Genomic DNA, 7,743 nt, shown 5'->3' with positions numbered 1-7,743 from the left:
ACATACATTAGGGATTGGCCCATCAAAAGTGATGACAACTATCATCTAGGCACAGCCCATTTCCAATTCTGACAAAGAATTTCCTGTGCCTTATATGAAATCTGTTCATTGGTGTATGCAGCCCAGTGTTGTCTCCTCTGACTATTAGCAGTTTTCCAAGGTAGAACTGTTTCCTATCATGCTATCTGAGATACTTTCCAGTAAAGATGTCAAGGATTGAATCTTGAACCTATGGATGCTCAAACACCTGCTGTCCTGTTAGCTCGGTGTGAACAGGAAGCCAGTTTTTAAAAATAATCTGTTTAACTGTTCATCAACTGTTCATGGTTGTACTTCAGGAAGTTTCACTTTATTGTTTCCTACCTGTGCAATACAATGCAATCAGCTTTTCCTGTAGCCATTTTCCCTGCTGTGTCACTGGGGACTGTAATGTACTGGTCGAACTATAGCTTGCAAGAGAACTCAAGGCTATGCTATCATTGGTTACTAATTACGGATGGCAGCCAATCAGGAGGGCAAGGTAAAGACCAATCACTGAGCTGTAAATAAGTTACATTGTATATGGGTTATGCAAACGATGGTATTATAAAATACGTGTTCTCATTGGCTATCAGTATTCTGGGGGCGGAGCTGCTGTATATATATATTGAGGGTTTCTGTTCAGTTGTCGTTGTGTGTGTTATGCTGAATAAAGAGCTGTTGGTTTACTTCAAGTCTGAACCCACTATTTAATACTGGCGACGAGGATGGGATCTCTAATTGGGTGTGCAGCCCCAACATAAGAGCAAAATCACTAACAGGGTGCTTGGGTATGCAGCCCCAAGACCTGAACTGAAATATTAAGCTTGGGTAGGCAACCCCAAGAAATAGAGAAAATAACTTGCCGGCGAGGAATCGTCACCTCACCCATCCGGCATACACTTACTTCGTCCCGAGGACAGACATGGCCGCTAAGGGCCACTTGGAGCCGTTTGACCCAACAGCCGAAGACTGGGAATCATACATTACCCAGTTTGAATTCTACCTTGAGGCAAACAAGATTGACGACACAGATCTCGCGAGAGCAACGTTCTTCAGCGTGTGTGGGCAATCCACATTTGATATAGCGCGGGCACTAGTGGCGCCAGCCCCGCTTCAAACTACAGCATTCGACATGATAAAAAACAGGCTCAAAGAACACTTCTCACCACAGCCATCAGAAATAGCCAGCAGGCACGCGTTCTACAAGCGCAACCAGGCACAAGGGGAATCCATAGCAGCATTTGTCACAGCCCTCCAACAGGCAGCCCGGCAAAGCAATTTCCCTGACCTAGAGATGGCGCTTCGGGACAGGTTAGTGTGTGGGCTGCGGGATGAAAAACTCCAAAGGCGACTATTCGCGAAGAAAGAGCTGACCTTCAAAATGGCACATGATGAGGCCATCGCTGCTGAAGCAGCAGAACAATCTGCAAAGGAGGTCCAGCAGTCGCACACTCCACCACCGTCCTGCAGGTCCGAACAGGTACATCAGGGGTGCGTAGAGGACCTGTCAGCATCAGAGGATGACGAGGAAGAGGTACTGCGAACCAAGTTCCACGACAAGAAACAGTGGGGGCCACCAACCTTTCAGGGCACCCCTTGCGCAAGCTGTGGAGGACCTCACTGGAGGAAGTCATGCCGGTTCCAGGATGCACAATGCCGGAACTGCAGAAAACTGGGACACATCGCTCGCGCCTGTCGCTCCGCAAAGAACCAAGTCGGGTCGCCCAAGTCCAGCCACAAGTCAGCGCCGGGCTACAAAAAGGCATCAACCCATAAGAGCGACTGCCAGACAATCACAATACGCCACGCTGATGTAGCCCAGACCAGTGAGTCATCGGTGCAAGCATTACAACCTCCAAGCAGCAACAAAATAAAGGTGACGGTGAAGATCCAAAACATGCCCTGTGAGATGGAAGTCGATTCAGGGTCAGCGTTATCCATCATCTCTTCGCACACACTACAGATGATACGCCGAAAGTCATCCACACCTCATCTTGAATCAGCAGACATGGTGCTGAAAGACTTCCAAGGCTGCTGCGTGCCGATCATGGGCATCGGCACATTCCAAATAAAGTACAAGGACTTTGCTGGCCCACTACGATTAGTGGTAGTTCAAGGCCGCCAACCTAGCTTACTCGGCCTTGACTGGTTTCGACCTCTCGGCATTCTAATTGCAGGCGTGCAGCAGCTGTATCGTGATGAGGTGGCATCAGTATACAGAGAGTTCCCAGCAGTCTTCGACGGGGCTCTTGGCAATTACACAGGGCCGCCTGTCTCATTTGATCTAAATCCAGCCGTGGCCCCCATCCGCCTGAAGCCTCGCAGGGTTCCATTTGCACTCAAGCCAAAGATAGATGAGGAGCTGGATTGGCTGATCGAGCAGGGAATCCTGGAACCAGTTTCTCACGCCAACTGGGAAACTCCCATAGTAACCCCACTAAAACCCAATGGAGCGGTCAGAATTTGTGCAGACTATAAATGCACAATCAACAAAGCACTGCAGCAACATGCCTACCCAGTACCGGTCGTGAGCCATCTCCTGGCATCACTCCAAGGGGGGAAGATTTTTGCCAAGCTTGATCTGGCCCAGGCTTACCAGCAGCTACCTGTGGACAAGGCGATGGCCAAAGCCCAAACCATTGTGACACACCGGGGGGCTTTCTAGGTTAAAAGGCTACAATTCGGTGTCAACGTCGCCCCAGGAATTTTCCAAGGCATCATGGAAGGACTTCTACGCGGGATTCCAGGCATTATTCCGTACTTTGATGATGTCCTAATCGCGGGAGAGTCAGAAGGCGCACTAGCAGAGAGGCTTCGCTGTGTCCTTCGCAAACTACAGGATGCCGGCTTGAAGGTTAAGAGAGAAAAATGCCAGTTCGCTGTTGAGAGTGTGGAGTTCCTGGGATTCCTCATTGACACAGCCGGTATACATCCCACACCAGCAAAGGTACGGGCCATTAAAAGTACGCCTCCTCCAGGATCAAAGAAGGAACTACAATCCTTCCTGGACCTATTAAATTTCTACCACGCCTTCTTGCTACATAAGGCATCAGTTGCAGAGCCCCTGCACCGCCTCCTTGATTCCTCCGCCCCCTGGGGGTGGGGCAGAAGAGAAGCCACGGCATTCGAAAAAGTAAAAACACTACTGTCGTCTGAGAGCGTGCTGACACACTTTGATGAGAAAAAACCGATCGTACTCGCCTGCGATGCGTCCCCATATGGTATCGGAGCTGTCCTAAGCCACAGAATGCCTAGTGGGCAGGAAGCGCCCATCGCCTACTTTTCGAGAACTTTGTCCGCTGCGGAACGGAACTATGCCCAAATAGACAAGGAAGCTCTGGCAATTGTAGCTGGAGTAAAAAAGTTTCATGATTACCTCTACGGCCGGAAGTTCCTCATCGCAACTGACCACAAACCGCTCCTGGGATTACTCACTCCCCATAAGCAAACGCCCCAAATCCTTTTGCCCAGAATGCTGCAGTGGACAGTGTTCATGTCTGCCTACTCCTACAAATTACAGCACCGCCCAGGCAAAGCAATGGGACATGCCGACGCCCTGAGCCGCCTGCCACTGGCTGACCAGGGGTCCGACCCATCTCCAGCTCATCACATCATGCTGCTGGAAGACTTGCCGAGTCCACCACTCAGAGCCTCTGATGTGGCATCACATACTGCTAAAGACCGCACCCTCAGCCGCGTTCTCAACTGGGTGTGGAGGGGGTGGCCATCAGACCAGCTGGCTGAGCAGTTTCAGCCGTTCATCATTAGACAGCATGAACTCTCAGTACACAAGGGCTGTCTGCTATGGGGAAATAGAGTTGTAATCCCCAGCAAACTGAGACAACAAGTGCTGGAGACACTACACAGCGGACACCCGGGCATAGTGCACATGAAGGCAATGGCGCACAGCTATGTCTGGTGGCCAGGCATGGATAGGGCTATCGAGGAATGGGTCCACTCCTGTCAGCCGTGCCAGGAAACATGCCCAGCTCCAGCACAAGCCCCAGTACATCCTTGGGAGTCAGCAAGAGCACCCTAGTCGAGACTCCACATTGATTTTGCAGGGCCGTTTCAGGGACAAACCTTTCTAATTGTTGTGGATTCTTATTCAAAGTGGCTAGAAGTTGTCCCTGTATCCACAATGACTACTGCTGTGGTCATTAGGGCCCTACGTCAGCTGTTTGCAATGCACGGTTTGGCTGACACGGTAGTATCGGATAACAGAACACAATTCACATCAGCTGAGTTCTGGCAGTTCCTGGCCAACAATGGCATCAGGCAAGTAATGTCTGCTCTGTTCCACCCTTCCACCAATGGGCAGGCAGAACGGATGGTGCGGACAACAAAGGACAGCCTTCGGCGAATCAGCCAAGGAGACTGGCAGTCGCGATTGGCTGCGTTCCTGTTACAGCAACACGTCACGCCGCATTCCACGACAGGCCGTAGCCCCGCTGAGCTACTGATGAACAGGAAGCTCACTGTGACTCTCGACAGACTGCACCCCGACCTATCGGCCGAGGAAAGGCCCATGCCAGAAGGAGAGGTAAGAACCTTCCAGCCAGGAGATCTCGTATATGCCCGTGACTACAGTGGACATCTGCCGTGGATGCCTGCGTCCGTAGACACTACAATGGAACCAGTATCATACGCTGTTGTCGCAGCTGATGGCAGGAAACTACGACGACACGTGGACCAGCTACGACGCAGATGGCCGGCTAGGACAACGGGGGCCGAGAGCTTACCAACGCCAAGTGTACAGGACACCGTCACTCAAGGAACGGACAGTGAATCTATACCACGGCATGCACCAACGTTCAGCCCACAGGCTGCAGAGGCAAGTACTACCCCCGAGAACCGAGCGGATTTAAATAACGGGCAGACAACCGCACCAACACCGGCTCCATTGCCGGACTCACATTGTCCCTCGCCTCAAATGACCATACGTCAGTCCCAGCGGACTCGGACTCCTCCCAGCCACCTGAAAGACTATGTGTGTTAGAAGGTCAGTTCTGACCTAGGGGGGAGGAGTATAATGTACTAGTCGAATTATAGCTTGCAAGAGAACTCAAGGCTATGCTATCATTGGTTACTAATTACGGATGGCAGTCAATCAGGAGGGCAAGGTAAAGACCAATCACTGAGCTGTAAATAAGTTACATTGTATATGGGTTATGCAAACGATGGTATTATAAAATACGTGTTCTCATTGGCTATCAGTATTCTGGGGCGGAGCTGCTGTATATATATATTGAGGGTTTCTGTTCAGTTGTCGTTGTGTGTGTTATGCTGAATAAAGAGCTGTTGGTTTACCTCAAGTCTGAACCCACTATTTAAGAGGGACTTTAAAAAAAAACCCAAGCATTTTAAAAAAATGAAAGTTGAGGATTCATAGATGATGACAATAGATTATAAGATTGTGAGTGCTCACTCTTGCAGGAAGGTCAGATTAGGATAAACTAATATTGCAACTGGCAGTTATGGACAGATTTATTTCTTTCTAAATGGCAAGGTTTGTAGTCGCCATCATAAAGATAAAAATGAGGCATGCTGATATAATCATGGATGACCTGCATACTAATTATTCCACTTGGGATCATTAGCCATTGGATTGTAAGGTGTATTATAGTGGTTTTATTTTGAGATATTTTAAATTATTATGTATTTAATTTCTTCTGTGGAAATTTCTTGTTCTTATTTTGATGGACTCCTTGTGTGTTGCTATGTCTTATTCATTAATTCAATAATTCGGCATGCCCAGCAGCAGCAACGCTGCATAAGCCAGGGTCCATTCTTTGCTGCCTTGCCTGGAGGGAGAGACAGACTCCCTTCCCAGGCATACGGGTATTTGGCCGGGGGCGGAGCAATTGCTTCAGAAGGCAGCTCTGCTTTCCTGGCCAGCAATCGTGTCCTTTATTCAGTCCACCCACCTCACCCTGTCATAGTGCAGGATTAGCTGGCTGCTGTTTCCATAGCCACGTAGGAATTTTTTGCCCTTGATACTGTACTGGCTGTTGTGTACAGGGTTTTTTTTTTGCCTACCTTGCACTGCTGGCAGAGGTTTGAGGTTTTGGCCTGGGTAGTGCTGATTAGGTTCCCCTAGCAGGAGATTCTTGGGGAATAGAGAACGGGCTGGTGAGCACCCACTGGCACTTCCCCATGGATGGAGAACAGGGTCTGCCATCAGTGTGGTATGCTTGTGATGGCTACCACAGCACAGGCAGATGCCTGCGGGGATCCCCAGGGACAAGTCCTTCCCTCATGCTGTACGGCTGGGGCATTAGGAGCTTGATGGGGGATCCAGTGGCCTGGCTGGCAGGGTTGCAGCCATTCCATGGATGGCCTACACCTGGGGCTTTGGGGCTCAGCCAGTCAGGTCAAGGCAGAGGTCCAGGGCTGACCCCGTGACTTGTCCAGCACCACTTAGATGGCCCTTGCCATAGTTATAATTATGGTTATTGTTATTTTAATAAATGTCCCTGTATCTCCAAGCCTGTGTCTGTCTCTTCATTCCGGCTATGGTAGCAAAGACTGTGTTTGTGTTTTGTGCTGTCAAATTGCCTCCAACCTACAGCGATACCAGCGCCGTATCCAAGTGCGCGGGCGCCCAGGGCAAACCTTGCCCGGGTGTTCCACATGCGTGCAGAGCACGAGAGAGCTCCCGGTGCTGTGTGATGACATTACTTTTGTGACATCATCACGCAGGGCGGGAGCCATGCCTGCCTGCGTGGCAAGCCAGCCGCTCCAGCACCCAGTGAGCCATGGAACTGGCGGTGGCGTGGGCATGTGCTGGGGCAGCTGGCTGGCTTGCCGCACGCGCAGGACCTCCTAGCCCTGCACTCAGCCACCCCGCGCGGCAAGCCAGCTGCCCCAGCTCATGCTCTTGCTACCGCCAGCTCTGCAGTTCACCAGGTGCTAGGGTAGCCGGCTTGCCGCATGGCCAGCTGAGCGCAGGGCTAGGAGGCCCTCTGCGCAGTTAGCGTGCCCCACTGCCCTGTGCCGCACGCCTGGCAAGCCGGCCGCCCCAGAACATGGGGAGCCACGGAGCTGGCGTGGGCGAGGGTGTGCGCTGGGGCAGCTGGCTTGCCATGCTGGTGGCTGAGCGCATGCCTGGGAGGTCCTGTGCGTGTGGCAAGCCAGCCAGCCGCCCCATCAGTGGGGCTGGCAAGGGTCTCCCAATCCTGCGCTCAGTCTCCTGGGTGGCTGGCAGCCGCGCCTGGTGCCCCCTCTTTGACAGCACCGGAGGCAGGCTACCCCCTTCCCCCCCTCGATCCAGCCCTGAGTGACACTATGAATGAAAGACCTTAAAAACATCCTATCATTAACAGTCTTGCTCAGATCCTGCAAACTGGAGGACGTGGCTACTTTCATTCGGTCAAGCCTTCTCATTTTAGGTCTTCCTCTTTTCCTACTGCTTTCCACTTTTCCAAGTATTATTGACTTTTCTAGAGAGTCTTGTCTTCTCACAATGTGACCAAAGTACAATAGCCTCATTTCTGTCATTTAACTTCTAGAGAGAATTTAGGCTTGATTTGATCTAGTACCTATTTATTTGTCTTTTTAGCCATCCATGGTATCTGCAAATTCTCCTCCAGTACCACATTTCAAATGAATCAAATAAAGACTGACTGATAATATCAATTAATGATTTTTTAAAAGGCCTTCTAATAGCATAGCAGGGGAAATGGTGGGTTGCTGTCCTAGATGAAATTGTAGACAGTTAAC

The 7,743-nt window shown here is 50.8% G+C and overlaps 1 pseudogene; it reads left to right on the top strand.

Moving 5' to 3' along the window:
• The first annotated feature begins 943 nt into the window (after positions 1–943).
• LOC129330340 (uncharacterized protein K02A2.6-like) lies at positions 944–5,020 on the top strand (annotated as a pseudogene).
• The last annotated feature ends 2,723 nt before the right edge of the window (positions 5,021–7,743 follow it).

Source organism: Eublepharis macularius, chromosome 5, assembly GCF_028583425.1.
Source record: "Eublepharis macularius isolate TG4126 chromosome 5, MPM_Emac_v1.0, whole genome shotgun sequence".
Taxonomy (NCBI): domain Eukaryota; kingdom Metazoa; phylum Chordata; class Lepidosauria; order Squamata; family Eublepharidae; genus Eublepharis; species Eublepharis macularius.
This window is presented reverse-complemented; position numbering and strand designations above follow the sequence as displayed.